The sequence below is a fragment of the Eschrichtius robustus genome, chromosome 2 (genome assembly GCF_028021215.1).
Source record: "Eschrichtius robustus isolate mEscRob2 chromosome 2, mEscRob2.pri, whole genome shotgun sequence".
NCBI classification, from domain to species: Eukaryota; Metazoa; Chordata; class Mammalia; order Artiodactyla; family Eschrichtiidae; genus Eschrichtius; species Eschrichtius robustus.
The window spans coordinates 165,305,461-165,322,214 of NC_090825.1; the positions used below are offsets into that span (position 1 = coordinate 165,305,461).

The 16,754-nt window shown below is 40.8% G+C and overlaps 1 protein-coding gene across 2 annotated transcripts in view; it reads left to right on the plus strand.

Annotated features, from left to right (window-relative positions):
- Positions 1–1,173: 1,173 nt before the first annotated feature.
- LOC137759890 (zinc finger protein 317) overlaps positions 1,174–16,754 on the plus strand; it is a 28,524-nt gene continuing 12,943 nt past the window's right edge. For both annotated transcript variants that reach the window (XM_068536630.1, XM_068536631.1), the window contains exon 1: positions 1,174–1,343. The gene's annotated coding sequence lies outside the window, so the exon portion shown is untranslated. The remainder of the gene's footprint in view (positions 1,344–16,754) is intronic.

Consider the following 16,754-nt stretch of genomic DNA (forward strand, 5'->3'; position numbering starts at 1 on the left):
TTGGGGGCCTTAGTTCTTTCAGAAGAACTCAAAGATATTGTTATGTATATCCCTTGAGGAGGACCAGGATCTTGCTTTAATCGCTGCACTATAGTTTCTTGACTATTCCTCCACTGTTTTCTGCATTCCCTGTTTCCCTGATTAGCAGCTGTTTGAATCTGCCCTTTGGAACTCAGAAAAAGTCTAGGAGGCTGAAGCCTTCATCCTACAAATAAGAAATGGGGGACCCAGGGGCTTCCCTGGTGGCGCAGTGGTTGAGAGTCTGCCTGCCAATGCAGGGAACACGGGTTCGAGCCCTGGTCTGGGAGGATCCCACGTGCCACGGAGCAACTAGGCCTGTGAGCCACAACTACTGAGCCTGCGCGTCTGGAGCCTGTGCTCCGCAACAAGAGAGGCCGCGATGGTGAGAGGCCCGCTCACCGCGATGAAGAGTGACCCCCGCTTGCCGCAACTAGAGAAAGCCCTCGCACAGAAACGAAGACCCAACACAGCCAATAAATAAATAAATAAATAAAAATACATTAAAAAAAAAAAAAACAAATGGACCCAGAAAGGGTTTTTTGCCCAGGAGGGCCAGTTTCAAGTCCTGCTGTGACCTTTCATGACTCAGAAACAAGAAAAACATTTCTGGCAAAGCAATCAGATTCTGGGTTGATGGTCAAGGTAGAGCTGAGCATTCCCTGTTGGATCAATGGGACAAAGAAGGGTCCACAATGTTGCCAAGGTTTACAATGGACATGTGGAAAGATGGGGTTGCTATTATTTGAAGTTGATAAGGTGGAGTCAGGTGTTTGATTTGTGGACTTTAAATGTGTCTCAAAAAAACCCAAGTGGAGAGAGAATATCTCATTCTGTCTGGCATTCAGGGTAGAGGTGTGGGACTGTGGATGAAATTTTGGCTCGAGTGTATACACAGTACTTAAAGAGGTAAGATTCAGTGCTACCACAGGGATTATAAGACGAAAAGAGGCCTGAGAAATGAGTCCCGTGGCACTTGAACAATTAGAAGTTGGGGGGAAATGAGCGCCATCCGCAGTTTCCACCGAGGTACCCCCACTATGCCCCTCTAAACTCCAGAACTACATTTCCCAGAATCCTTTCCGTCTGTGCTTCCTGGTTAGCGGCCGGTTATGAAGTCCCGCGACACTTAGAAGGCGGAAGTGAAGCGGAAGCCATTACTCTCCGGAGGCGATTGCTGCTGTACACATGGGCAGAGGAGTGGTACACCGCGGCCACTTCCGAGCTGTTGGTCCCCGCGGCATACCGGACCTTTCAATGAGCTTCTCGTCTCTTCGGCGGCAGCTTCCGTGACCTCTGCTCCCCGTGATTCTACCCTCCGTGATGTAAGACCCGCTTTCCTCACTTAACCCTTTACTACCCGCCTTCCTGAGGACAAGAGAGGCCCACAAGTCAGGGAGGGGTAACGGGGGACAGGGACCTGGGACCGGGAAGCCAGGCAGCCAGTCGGAGTGTGTTTTAGATCCTGTGATAAGCGGTATGAAACGCTAGTGATGAAGTTTAGGACCACTGTATTTAGCGACGAGGGGGAGGCACTGGTGATCTGGTCCAAAAAAACTGACATCTTGGGATGGGGACAGAAAAGCCCGGCCGAAGTGAGTTCAGCACATTATTTGGGGGGGGAGGGGTGTGTGTGTGTGTGTGTGTGTGTGTGTGTGTGTGTGTGTGTCCGGAATTGGAGACCGCAAGGATAAACTACCTACCTTTTGCTTTGTGGTCAGCTTTGTCTAACATTAATAGGAGCACACTGGTTTTCTTTCTGTTAGCATTTGTCTTGAATACTTTTTACACTTAAACTTTTCGGGTATTTATCTTTATTTACTTTAGTTGACTCTCGTGTATATAGCCTATAACTAGATTTTAAAATGCACTTCAACATTGTTGTTTAATTTGAGAATTAGTCCATTAATATTTATTGTGATTACTAATATTTTGCATTGATTTTTACCATCTTATTTGGTACTTCCTGTTTATTTTTTTCCCTTCAAATAATTATTTTATCAGAATATAGGACATATATGTCTCACAAAAATATGAAAACACAGAAAATTAAAAGAAAAATAAAGTGAATCTGCAAACCAGGCCAAGAAAAATAAGAATTCGAAACCTCAGAAACCTGTATTCTCCTAAACTTCATCCTTCTCTTTCCCCATGATTTTCTTCCTGGATTTTACTGCTTATATGTTTTCTCAAAAATGTATTTACTAATTTTGGTAATTACTTGTAGGTGGACTTACACTAAAGTATTTTCAGAGACACCCTCTTTCCATATTGATGGAAGTACACATTTTAATTTAGAGATTTTCAAATATCTTGTAGAAGATTACACGCACCTACCTACCCATTCTTTTTCAGGTATTCTGTGACTTAAATTTTAGTCAGTTTACAAAGTTCCACATACCGAGGTTTTGTTTTCAAGTTGAGTTGAATATATATATATATATGGATTTTGAGAATATTGGCATCATTATGCCATTGAATTTTACAATTAATTAGTTATACCTTTTTTTTAAATAAATTTATTTATTTTTGGCTGCGCTGGGTCTTTGTTGCTGCGTGCGGGCTTTCTCTAGTTGCTGCGAGTGGGGGCTACTCTTTGTTGTGGTGCACGAGCTTCTCACTGTGGTGTCTTCTCTTGTTGCGGAGCTCGGGCTCTAGGCGAGCGGGCTTCAGTAGTTGTGGCACGCGGGCTCAGTAGTTGTGGCTCGCGGGCTTAGTTGCTCCACGGCATGTGGGATCTTCATGGACCAGGGCTCGAACCTGTGTCTCCTGCATTGACAGGTGGATTCTCGACCACTGTGCCACCAGGGAAGTCCCAGTTATATCTTGTATAATGCCTTTCAGTAAAGTTTTATGAGGATCAGCAAAAACGATTTAAGGGTTTGGTTTGTTGTTGTTTTTGTTGTTAGATTTATTCCTAGGAAAGTGTGTATTTTCCTTTTGCATCACACACTTTTTTTTTTTTAAACAGAACAGAGTCACACATTTATTTTTTAAATTTATTTTTATGTATTTATTTATGGCTGTGTTGGGTCTTCGTTTCTGTGCGAGGGCTTTCTCTAGTTGTGGCAAGCGGGGGCCACTCTTCATTGCGGTGCGCGGGCCTCTCACTATCGCGGGCCTCTCACTTCTTGCGGAGCACAGGCTCCAGACGCGCAGGCTCAGTAGTTGTGGCTCACGGGCCTAGTTGCGCCGCGGCATGTGGGATCCTCCCAGACCAGGGCTCGAACCCGTGTTCCCCGCATCAGCAGGCAGACTCTCAACCACTGCGCCACCAGGGAAGCCCACACACATTTTTTATTATTTACTTTCTCTGCTAGAGAGGCTGAGGACTTTGAGTAGCATTGAATGGAGTTTGGATAGCAAACTTGAAGCAGTCCTGTTTTCTTTCTGACTTTAAGGGAAGTTAACTTGAATGTTTGCTGGAGGCTTTTTTTTTTGGAAAGCGTTTATTAGGTAAAAGAAGTCTCCTATTTCCTAATTTAAGAGTTTTTGTCATGAACAGCTGTAGGCTTTTAACAAGTGATTTCCACCCCCCCCCCCCAGCAACTACTTTGATATGTTGATGGATTTCAATCACCTTTTGAAAACTATGCCTGGTCTGTGATAGGTTCTAGTTCTGTTTGTGCTTTGAATGAATAAATGAAAAATACGACTTTCTCATTTACCTGATAATGTGGTGAATTAAACCAATTGATTTTCTAATGTTACATTAAATTTGCTTTGGTAAAATAACTAAATTGGAAAGGATATGTACTATTTTATCATTTTTGGTTTCTGGTTGCTAGTATTTTTGTTTGATGATTTGCATCTATGTTTGAGTGAAATTGGCTTGTAATTTTCCTTTTCTGTTTCAGGTTTATTCCAGCCTCATAAAGTGGGGTGGGAGTGTTCCCTCTTTTTTCTAAACTCTGGAATATTTTGTCTAAGAGTAGAATAACTTGTTCCTTAAAAGGGAGTTTTACCAGGAAAAACCATTGGGGTCTGAATTTTCTTTGCGGAAAATTTTAAAGCTGTTGTTTCAGTTCTCTAAGAGTCGTAGGGCATCCAAGTTCTCTTTCATTATGGTAAGTAAAATTTCTTTAGGAATTTATTCATTCCATCTAAGGCTAAATTGTATAGTCAAAGTTGTTAATAATGTGCTTTTATTATATTTTTAATGCTTGCTCCATGTGTAGTGTTTTCTAGGTTTTCATTCTTATATTTATATGTTCTTTTTTTTTAAAAATGCATCCTGCCAAAATTTTGTCAATTTTGTTTTTCATGAAGAACCACTTTATAATGTGTATGTTTTTATTTCATAACTTTCTGTTCTTTATAATTGTCTTCCTTTTACCTTTTTGGCATGTTTCTTTACAGTTTCTTACATTGGAACCTGCACATCGAACGGATTACAGTGATAGTATTTTATTATACTTTAGTTCTAAATATTATCAAATATTATGATTTCTTTGGCATGTGAATTATTTAGGCCTTTTTCTTTTAATTTCCATTTCTGTGACGTTTTTCGGGTTATCTTTTGGTTATTGTTTGCTAACTTGATTGCACTATAGTCAGAGATTGATGCCATTTTCTGAGACACACATTGTGCCCCATGTGTGGTTGGAGTTTATAGTTAGGAAATACTGTTTCATCTTGTGCAATATGCATATAGTTATTGAATTGTCTGCTTGAACATATTATTGAGAGCTCTGGTAGTGGCTTTGTCCATTCTCCTTAGAGTTCTGCCCCCCTCCCCCCACACCGATATATATATTTTTTTAAATAAATTTATTTATTTAACTTTGGTTGCGTTGGGTCTTCCTTGCTGCACATGGGCTTCCTCTAGTTGCAGTGAGCGGGGGCTACTCTGTTGTGATGCGCAGGCTTCTCATTGAGGTGGTTTCTCTTGTTGAGGAGCATGGGCTCTAGGCGTGCGGGCTTCAGTAGTTGTGGCGCAAGGGCTCAGTAATTGTGGCTCACAGGATCTAGAGTGCAGGCTCAGTAGTTGTGGCGCACAGGCTTAGTTGCTCCACGGCATGTGGAATCTTCCCGGACCGGGGCTCGAACCCGTGTCTCCTGCATTAGCAGGCGGATTCTTAACCACTGCACCACCAGGGAAGTCCTACCACTGATATATTTTTGAGGCTGTATTATATGACATATATACAGCTTTTTCTTGGGTTGTACCTCTTCTTTTTGTAATTCCTCAGTTTTCTCTATTAGCCTTTTTGCTTTAATTCATTCTGATATTAATATATTTAAACCAGGTTTTTTTTTAAAGTATTTGCCTTGTATATCTTTTTAAAATTTCTGTTCTTGCTATATCCTTTCTCTTGTAAACAACATATAACTGGATTGTTTTTACTCCATTTTGAGAATATCTGTATTTTAGTTGAAGCATTTTGTCCCTTAACATCCTTTTTTCTTTTCTCTAGCTTCCTTTGATTTGAGTAGTTTTTTCATTCCACATTTTTCTTTGCATATTTTGAATTTATCTACGTTTATATGCATATTGAATTTATTTATGTCTATTATTTTAGTGGTTATTTTGGAGTATTCTTATTCATGCTCGTTCATGAAATTTAGATTTTTTTTTAAATTAATTAATTAATTTATTTATGGCTGCGTTCGGTCTTCATTGCAGTGCGTGGGCTTCTCATTGCATTGGCTTCTCTTGTTGCGGAGCACGGGCTCTAGGTGCGTGGGTTTCAGTAGTTGTGGCACGTGGGCTCAGTAGTTGTGGCTCATGGGCTCTAGAGCACACGCTCTGTAGTTGTGGCACACGGGCTTAGTTGCTCCGTGGCATGTGGGATCTTCCCGGACCAGGGCTCGAACCCATGTCCCCTGCATTGGCAGGCAGATTCTTAACCACTGTGCCACCAGGGAAGTCCCTAGATTTTTGATATGTTATCACTCTCCTGATTTACATGGTTTTTTGATCATGCATTTTAATTCTATCTTTTTTTAAACCTCAGAAGAGATTATCATTGTATACAGTCATTTTTAGTTTCATTTTACTCACACACTTTCCATTTTGTATGCTTACTTTGATTCTTGGACTCTGATGTAAGTTCTTAACACTCTTTACCTTGGTTCCTTGATTTTTTTCTTTCTCTCTAAAGTACGTATTTTAGAATTTCTCTTTTCTGTGAGTGGCAAGCCCAAATATACCATTATTTTGCTATCTTAGTAGACATTTTGGTTGCTAAAGGACTGTATATTTTATTCCAGAGCCATGAAGATGTTCCACTATCTTCTGGCTTCCATTGTTGCTGGCGAGGAGTTAGGTATCAGGCTAATGTTTATTTCTTTAAAGCAGTGATTCTTAAAGTGTACTCTTCAGACCTACAACATCAGCATCACCTGGGAACTTATTAGAAATGCATATTCTTGCATCCCCAGTTTCTGATGAATCAGAAACTGGGGATGTGGCCTAGCAATGTGAGTTTTTTGGTTTGTTTTTATAAAATATGTTTTCAGTGTGTTTTAACAAGCCCTCCAGGTGATTCAGATGCAACTTGAAGTTTGGGAATCATTGCTTTAAAGGTAACCTGTGCTATTTCCCCTGGCTGCTGTTAAAATATTCTTTTTGCCATTGCTGTTTCTCTGGTTCAGTGTTATTGTATCTAACTGTGATCTGTTTTTATCTTCAATCTCTTTTTCTGAAATGAGAAATCCACAGCTACTATAGTTTGCAGTAACTGCCTGTGCTCCTTCTCTCTCCCTTTGGAATTCTATTTAGAATCAGTTCAGCCCTTTTCCCTCTGTCCCCCATGGCTCTTTATACTTATCTTTTTATCTGTGTGCCCTCATGTTTATTCTCTAGAATTGGTTTTTAAATGTAAGCCTGCATAAAAGTCACCTTATAGTGCTTGTTAAAACAGATTCATCAGTCTACTCCAAAGAGTCTCATTCAGTTGGACTTGGATATGAACTGGGCATCAGAATTATTAAAGCTCTCTAGATGATGTTTATGCAGCTGGCTGGGGGACCACACTTTGTGTGATACTCTAGAAAACAATTTTTTGGGGGCTGTGTGTAATCTGATAAAGCTATTTACCTAGTCCCCCCCATTTTACCTTTATTTCAGCAATTGTAATTGTCCTTTTAGAAATTACACATTTTTAAATTTCTGAGTATTTATCGCCAGCTTGTGAATGATTTTGAAAGATATGTCTTTTTTAAAAAATTAATTAATTAATTAAATTTGTTTTTTGGCTGCGTTGGGTCTTCATTGCTGCATCCGGGCTTTTTCTAGTTGCGGTGAGCAGAGGCTACTCTTTGTTGCGGTGCACAGGCTTCTCATTGAGGCGGCTTCTCTTGTTGCGGAGCACGGCCTCTAGGCGCACGGGCTTCAGTAGTTGTGGAACGTGGGCTCAGTAGTTGTGGCTCGCGGGCTCTAGAGTGCTGGCTCAGTGGTTGTGGCGCACAGACTTAGTTGCTCCGCGGCATGTGGGATCTTCCCGGACCGGGGCTCGAACCCATGGCCGCTGCATTGGCAGGCGGATTCTTAACCACTGCGCCACCAGGGAAGCCCTCTGTCTGTATCTTGTGTTGCACTTAAAATAGTTTTGAGTGGGAGGTTTAATCAGTATATCTAGATTGCCTATTGGAAATAGAAGTCTTAATCTGCCCTTTTAGCCGTGGGACATTTCATCTGGTTGAAAGCTTACAGATAGTGAAGTACATAGAGATATTAATTTACAAGTGTAACACATTTCTGGACTGAGAAAAATGGCATGCAGTGTTCTCACAACTATTGTTACTTTGTCTTTGTGTACAAGAATAACACTGGTAGAAACAGTTCTAGCAGTGGCAGAAATATCACTCCATAAAAGTAACAAAAGAATCATTCTATCTTTAGTATTTACATCTGCAAATTCTGAATATCTTGGGGCAGTATTACAAAATTGAATGTGGGGATTTTAAATCAAATATTGGAAGAATTATGGCCACAAAAGGAGAAGTCACAATAGAACAATTTAAAGGGTAAAATGTGTTTTGGACCAAAAAACTGATGTAGGAGGCAGATCTGTAATTGTGGGGAGCAGGGGTGAGATTAGGGTGAGGTATGTGGGCGGAGGCATTAACCGTGCACTTGTATGATGCTGAAAGCACCTCTTTGAATTTTGTACTCCAGCAACCTCTCTTACCTCACCCTAGTGCTGGTCCTGGCACAGAGAAAAACAGATCCCAATGAGAATGGGCTAAGATGTGTTGCAATAGAAAAAGGGAACTGTTTTCACTGTGTTATAAAGGAAATTAAAAGAGAAATTAAACAATCTCAGTAGCCTTTGAAAATTCTCTCTCCATCGCATTTATCTGTGCTGATATCAGTCTGATAATTGTGGTTTTGTTTCATGTATTGTGTAGAAACGGGAGTCAAAACTTCTTTAATAGATCCCATAACTGTTTCCAGACTCCCCTGCTCCACTTCCAGTCACTTAGATGCTGAGGTAGTCCTGTTGCATCTGTATTCAGGGTCACTGAGTGTAGCTCAACAAGTGGTATAATGCTCAGATGAGAAACACTCCAGAACCTCGCTCTGGCCTCTAGTTTGCATTACCATGAGACTTTGAAAATATCCCCCAGGTTTGAAATTGATGTGAGTGCACTCTCTATCCAGGCTTGAACCGTTTGTTTACCTTGCCCCACGTTTTGGGCAGTAGTGAATGATGGGGAGCCAAGGTGTGGCTAAGCTTTATGGCTGTGTCCTAGCACCTGGGTCAACATACATCTCATAGGACCTGAAGGGGAGCCCCCCACACACATACACCAAGATCCATAGACCCCCCTCCTTTGTGATCTTCCCAAGACCCCCGGGTCCGGGAGGGCCTTCTCAATATGGAGAGAAATGTAGATCAGCTTATTTGTCATCCATTCATTCTTTTTGCTCACTGTTACCCTGTTTGTTGTCTGAGGTACTGTTCCAGACACCTCAACAGTGAAAAAAACAAAGAAGTGGAAAATCTATCTGCCTGGAGCTTATTGTCAGGCTGGGCATAAGGGAAGAAAACTAAACAAGTAAAATACATAGTATGTGTGGGAGAGACAGTAATGCTTACTAGGTGTTCTGTGTGCTGTCCTACACTTCCCAGGATCCCTGGAACTAGCAGGGGCATGTGACTAGTTCTGGGCAATGAGCTGTGAGCACTTCAGGGTCAGAGCGTATGTGTCAAGGTGCACAGTTCTCTAGGCACACCCTTCTCTCATCATCCATGGCCAGAATGACCACAGGTTTCAGTTGGCTCAGTTACAAGAGGCATGCCCCCGTGTAACTGGTAAAGTTTCACCACCAGCCCAGGTTGAACAAGTAACATGAGCCAGACGTAAACTTCCGTTTCATCAAGTCATTGAGATTTGAAGTCTGTTTTTGCAGTAAAATAGAGCCTACCCTGACTTACACGGTATGTTAAGTGGAGGTTAGTGCTTTGAAGAAAAATAGAAGAAGGAGTGGGGTTTAGGGGTAGACAGGCAGAGGTTTGCATTTTGACTAGAGTGGCCAGGCAATGCCATGTCGAGACACTTAAAGTTGACTAAAGATCCGAAGCAAGAGAGGGAGCAGGTACACTTGAATGTGGAGAAGCACATTTCCATGTAGAGAACAGCAAGTGCAAAGATCCCAAGGCGGGAACATGCCTAGTACAGGCATAAGGCCCAGTGAGGATAGTGTGAGCAGGGCCAGCGGGGGCCGGGAGCCAGGAGGGGTTGTGGATGAGGCAGCAGGAATGTAGGCCTTTGGCTGAGTGAGATAGGACGCCAGCAGGTTTTGAGCAACAGAGTGATGTGACCTACATTTTACTGGCAAAGTTCTACTTGCCGTATAAACTAAAGGACAGAAACAGGGAGACTTTAGGAAGCTATTGGAATGATCTAGGAGAGAGGTGGTGCCTTCCACCAAGACAGTATTAGAGTAGGTGGTGAGGAGTGGCCAGATTTTGGGTAAGTTTTCAAGGTAAAGCCCATAGGATTTGCTGGTGATGTGGATCTAAAGTGTGAAAAAGGAGAATCCAGGATGACTTCAAGGCTTTTTGCCTGGAGCTCCTAGAAGCATGGAGTTGCCATGGAGATGGGGAGGCTGGCAGGAGCTCAGCATTAGGTGTTTACCTTCAGGTCTTATTAGATATTGCAGGGGAAATGTTTTACGTATTGCTCATCTGCCCATTTCTCCTGCTCATGCTGCCTGGGGCAAGTACCAAGGAATGGAGAGTGGCATCCACTGGAAATTAACAGTTTACAGTTTAAATCGCCAACAGCCATTTTGTTTTATGATAAAAATAATGGTGTTTTAGAGTGAACATTTATTGACCACATACAGTCCCATAATCCAGTGTTATAACCTCCAGTTTCCAGATGAGAAAACAAGTTTAGTGAGCCCATTCTTTTTTTTTTTAATTAATTAATTTATTTATTTATTTTTGGCTGCGTTGGGTCTTTGTTGCTGCACTCTGGCTTCTTCTCTAGTTGCGGCGAGCGGGGGCTACTCCTCGTTGCGGTGCGTGTGCTTCTCATTGCCGTGGCTTCTCTTGTTGCGGAGCATGGGCTCTAGGCGCCCGGGCTCAGTAGTTGTGGTTTGCGGGCTCTAGAGCGCAGGCTCAGTAGTTGTGGCGCACAGGCTTAGTTGCTCCGCGGCATGTGGGATCTTCCCAGACCAGGCCTCGAACCCGTGTCCCCTGCATTGGCAGGCGGATTCTTAACCACTGTGCCACCAGGGAAGTCCGTGAACCCATTCTTGAATGGAGCCCCCATGGGCAAGAAAGCTGGGCTTGCAGCAAGGTGGGGTCACCTGAGGTCTCAAGGACAGACAGACAACAACCTTCATGGATGTGTAATCAGGACCTGGATGTCAGTACCGAAGGGAGGAGGGATTTCAGAGTGTGAACATGTGTGGGATGGGGTAGAAGAAGGCCCAGGAGAACCCTGGCCCTTAGGGATCCTGGCAAAGGAGGAAGGACCACAAGCAGGATTCTCAAAAAGAGCAACCAGAGATGGAGGGGGACAGCCTTGGGATTGATGCACAGTGGCCAAGAGCAGAGGCTCCCCAGGAAGAGGGAGAGAGGAGAGGTTGGTAGTGGGCAGGATCATGTATTGAGGAGATCAAGCAAGACAAGAATCAGGAAAAAGCTGTTTCCTGATTTGGTGTCAGGGAGTTCACATGCAGAGGTCACCTTGAGAGGGGACATGTGTGGCTCTGGAATCAGGTTCATTAGCCCCTGTTTTGTGACCTTGGTCACATGACCTAACCCTTCAGTACATGCCCCACTTTTCTCAGGATACTGCTTACCTCCTGGGGAAGTTGTGAGAATTAAATGAGAGTCCCTGGAAAGACTCAGGAGATACTTTGTACATAGTAAGCATGCTTATGTTGTTATTTGTAGCATTGCTATTGATGTTGGCAAGAAAAGTTGGGGAACAGAAACTTGAGCAGAAATTTGTAAATTGAGAATAGAGGAATAAGTGGGAGGTGAGGGTGGAGACCTTGTTCTTCAGTGACTCTGAACCTCTTTTTTTAGCTTATCGAGTCTCTCCTCAGTAATCTGATGTTGGAACCCAAAGGCACAGTGATCCAGAAAGAGCTTTGTAAGTGAGAATCCTCTACTTGAGAAAGGCAAATGTTTGTTCCAAGTTCGACCTCAGAAGGCTTGCAATACCTCTTTATACCCAGAAGGTGGCAGCACCTGATCTCATTTGGAGACAAGTACCCTGGTATCTAGAAATGAATAAAAGATGGTTAACATTTGTGTATTTCCTCACTGCAAAAGGGGAAAGAGAAGGGAGCTAATATTTGTTGAGAATCTACTACATCAGCTGATGTAGTATTCTTGAATCTCAGAATCCTCACTGTTCTCACACAGGTGGTACTTATCAAATAAAACTATGCCCCCACTGCCACCTCCAAAGGGAGGAATGAACTCAGGCTTGGCAGTTAAAGAAATTAGAGCCCAGGTCTCACCCCTGCCACCTGCTATGCAATTTTCTGGCAGTTACTTAAACTCTCTGAGCCTGTTTGCGCACCTCTGATGGTGCTATAAGGCCCATCTGATTGGTTTTCTGTGGGGTTCAGGTAAACCCAACACTGGATCGTGCTTAACATGAGGTGGGACCTGGGTTCCCACCAGTGGCAGTGCTGTTCACTCCCTTTGTAAACCTTTCAAAGAGAAATGCAACTACTTTTATTATTATTACTTCACCCAGTTTCATAAGTTGTCCCCAAGAGTATTACATTTTTCCAATTGTGTTTTATTACATCTGGTTTGTTCATATTTCTAGAAAAAAGGTAAGACTGGTGCTCAGTAACATTTAACTACAGCTCAAGGAATTAAACAGCTTGCCCCTTATTTTCTAGGTAACAAGCTATAAAATTGTGTTCTACAGTATTTTACATCCCTACTCAGTTTTTAATTTGAAAAGAACATAATTCATCACCTTGGCAAACAAGTGTTTTTTTCTAGCGTATGATAAATATGTGTGTAGCTAAAGAGACTGCAGATAAAGCAGTTTTGGAGAGCATTTTGGCAACACTTACTAAATGTTTAGTCATAAATGTTGACTAAACATTTCACTATCTAGAAATTCGTTCTAAGGAAAAACTTGAAAAAAACTGCAAAAATTTAGCTGCAAATATTTCTTCCAAGTGTTGTTTTTCTACTTGTGAAAAATTGGAAATATTCTAAACATTTTAACGTAAGATCATTTCAATAAATTGATGTGCCTATCTAGAAACACTTAGAAAATGAAGACATTAAAATATCAAGACATTAATGAAAATGAAAATACATTATACAAATAGTATAGCTGATTCTAAATTTCATCTGCAAAAGAAAATATTTGAGAATATCCAATATTTTTGACAAAGAAAAACTGATGAGTGACACATTGTCCTAGATACCAGAAGATACTAAAGTAATGTGATTTTTTTTTAACTTTCATCATTTGAACTTGATTTTACTATTCATATATCCTTTTCTTCATTCAGTATTTTAAAAGTAATTTCTATGTGTGAGGTACTGTGCTTGGCATATGTATAACTGAATCGCTTTGCTGTATGTCAGAAATTGCTGATATGTATAACAAATCAGCATAAATTCAGATGAGATTTGATAATCACCTATATGAAAAAAAACCTAAAACTGCTAAAGGATTAATTCAGCCAAACAATAAATGACTGGGGTAACTATGACATATGGATTAGCAGTGATGGAGGTCAGGGCAAGATGCCCCAAAATATGCCACTTTGGCATATTGATTATTTTGAATTAAAGTTACATAAGAAACAGTTGGCATGAGAAGGACACTCTGACCCTTTTTTGCTACCCTGAAAGTAGGAAATAAATCTCCCGTGTGAAAGGTAGCTTCCCTGTACCAGAAGGCAAAGAGACATCCTTATCTCCAGAGATAGATATGAAGTTCAGAGCTGAGAAGGCTGTATAAACAAAATTTGTTACTTCTTTACCAATTTACTACCTCAAGCCCAAACTTTGTCTTGTCAATTCTTCACAAATTTATTGTTTCTTTGTCTGAAAGGTATAAAAGCTGCCTGCTTTGGTCACTTCTTTGAGTCTCATAGAGAATAATGTGGCATTGACTGAGAACCAGACAACCTATCAGTGACATAGAGTCTAAACACCACCCCAGGCTTAACGTGTATACAGGTAGCTTGGTCTCCAGGTAGCTTGGTCTCTTTAGGAGTTCAAAGATGTTTGAGATTGTGCTATCTTGGTTTTGGTATCAGGGTAATGCTGGCGGTAAAGATTGTGTTAGAAAAATGTTACCTCTTCTATTTTTGGAAAAGTTTGAATAGGATTGGTGTTAATTCTTCTTTTAAGTGTTCGGTAGAATTCACCAGTGAAGTCATCTGGTCCTGGACTTCTCCTTGTTGGGAGAATTTGATGACTGATTGCGCCTGTTTATTTGTTATGGGTCTGTTGATTTTCTATTTCTTCTCCAGTCCATTTTGGTAAAGTGTATGTTTCTGGGAATTTGTCCATTTTATCTAGATTACCTAATTTGTTGGTGTACAGTTGTTTATGGTATTCTCTTTATTTTTATTTTTTAAAATATTTTTTCTATTTCTATAATGTTGTGGTTTTTTTTTTTTTTTTTGGCCATGCCTCACGGCTTGCAGGATGTTTGCTGACCAGGGATTGAACCCGGCCCTGGCAGTGAAAGCCCGGCGTCCTAACCACTAGGCCACTAGGGAACACCCTTTTAGAGTCTTTTTAATTTCTGTAAGGTTGGTAGTAATGTCCCCACTTTTACTTCTGATTTTAGTTATCTTGTTGATCTTTTGAAAGAACCAACTTTTGTTGATTCTAGTTTTTCTGCTTTCCATTTCATTTATCTCTGTTCTAATTCTTTTGCTGCCTTTAGGTTTAGTTTGCTCTTATCTTGTTGCTTAAGGTGTAAAGTTAGGTTGTTTGAGATCTTTCTTCTTTAATGTAGGTATTAACTGCTATAAATTTCCCTCTGAGCGCCGCTTTCATTGCATCCCATCAATTTTGCTGTGTTATATTTCCGTTTTCATTTGTCTGAAAGTTTTTTCTAATTTCCCCAGTGATTCCTTCTTTGTCCTGTTGGTTGTGTGAGAATGTGTTGTTTCATTTCCATGTATTTGTAAATTTTCCAGTTTTCCCTCTATCATTGTTTTTTAGGTTCATTCCATTGTGGTTGGAGAATATATTTTGCTATTATTTGTCTTAAAATTGGTTGAGAATTGTGTTTGGCCTAATTTATGGTTTATCCTGGAAAACCCTAATTTTCTTTTTTTTCGTAAGTGTAGTTCATTGATTTTCAGTGTGCTTGTCCACTTTTTTTTTTTTTTTAATTATTTATTTATTTATTTATTTATTTATTTATTTTATGGCTGTGTTGGGTCTTTGTTTCTGAGCAAGGGCTTTCTCTAGTTGCGGCAAGTGGGGGCCACTCTTCATCACAGTGCGCGGGCCTCTCACTATCGCGGCCTCTCTTGTTGTGGAGCACAGGCTCCAGACACGCAGGCTCAGCAATTATGGCTCACGGGCCTAGTCGCTCCGTGGCATGTGGGATCTTCCCAGACCAGGGCTTGAACCCGTGTCCCCTGCATTGGCAGGCAGATTCTCAACCACTGCGCCACCAGGGAAGCCCGCTTGTCCACTTTTTAATGTAGACATTTAACTGTATACATTTCCTTCTGAGAATGACTTTAACCTCATTTCACAAGTTTTCATGTGTTGTATTTTCATTTTCATGTAGTATAAAATATTAAGTTTCCCTTGTTTCATCTTCTACATAAAATTATTTGTGTGTCTTTAACTTCCAAATATTTGAGTATTTTCTAGACATCTTACTGTTATTAATTTCTAATCTAGTACATTTGCTATCTTTTTAAGTTTGAGACTTTTTTATGGTCCAGCATATATGATCCAGACTCTATTGCTGGGTGTTGAATTGGAGAAAGTTAAATGATTTGGAGACACGTGGTGTAAGAGGTAGAATTCATTGACTTTTTTTACAAGAGTTTTAAATCGTCTACTTTATTTTATTATTGAAGTATAATTGATTTACCATGCTGTGTTTATTACTGCTGTACAGCAAAGTGATTCAGTTATACATGTATATACTTTTTTTATTATTCTTTTCCATTATGGTTTATCATAGGATATTGAATATAGTTCTCTATGCTATACAGTGGGACCTTGTTGTTTATCCATTCTGTATATAAAAGCTTACATTTGCTAACCCCAAACTCCCACTCTATCCCTCCCCCAAACCCCTCCCCCTTGGCAACCACCAGTCTGTTCTCTATTCATTGACCTTTTCTGCCCCCACCCCCCTTCATTTTCTACTTAATATCGGGCAGTGGATTAGGACCTGAGTACAGTGGTGCACTCTTCTAGTTTACTATATAGTTTAGGAAACAGAGTATAAAACAAGGAAATAAAAACAGGGAAGTAAAAACATAAAAATACATTGTGACAGGTTTTGTAGGAGAAAGAGAGTCAGCTAACAGAGAAAGCCAAGTTTTTTCATATGAAGATAATAACTTAAATTTGTAATGTGAAGAAGGTTGTGTGGATTTTTCTTTAGTTTCTAAGTGATTAGAGCTGTGGACTGGAGCAGTTAAGTTGCAGCTTTTTTTTTAAACATCTTTATTGGAGTATAATTGCTTTACAATGTTGTGTTGGTTTCTGCTGTATAACAAAGTGAATCAGCTATATGTATACATATATCCCCATACCCCCCTCCCTCTTGTGAGCAGCCAGAGAGCTGGCTACTGATTCTCTTTGTTGAGCCCAGAAACACAGGCTCAACAGGCTTTTGTATGAGATGTTCTTTGGTGGCTATTAGTAGGCAGTGAGAATATGATTTCGACTTCATATTGGACCTTGACTGTTAGAGATGAAAATTAAGGGACATTAAGGGAAGCCTTGGCAAAGCACAGAGTATGAAGAGCAATAGGGTAAGGGCTGATTCTTGAGCAAATTCAGCCTTTAATGGTGGAAGGAGACCTTCTGAAAAAACCTTGACAGAGTATCAAGAGAAGTAGAGAGAGAACCAGGGAGAGAGTTATATAGAAGCCTAGAAAGAGAATGATTCTCGAAAATATACACCAAATTTTGCTGAGGAATTGTATTTTCTGTGAAGATGGAGATGATGGTAATTGCCATTAGGTACACTGAATTAGGGAGATAGTGTGGACTGTCTTTATAAGCTTTTGCTCTGGAGGGAGGGCTAAGTGTAGTCGAGGCAGATCTGAAGAGGTTGGCTTTAGAAGG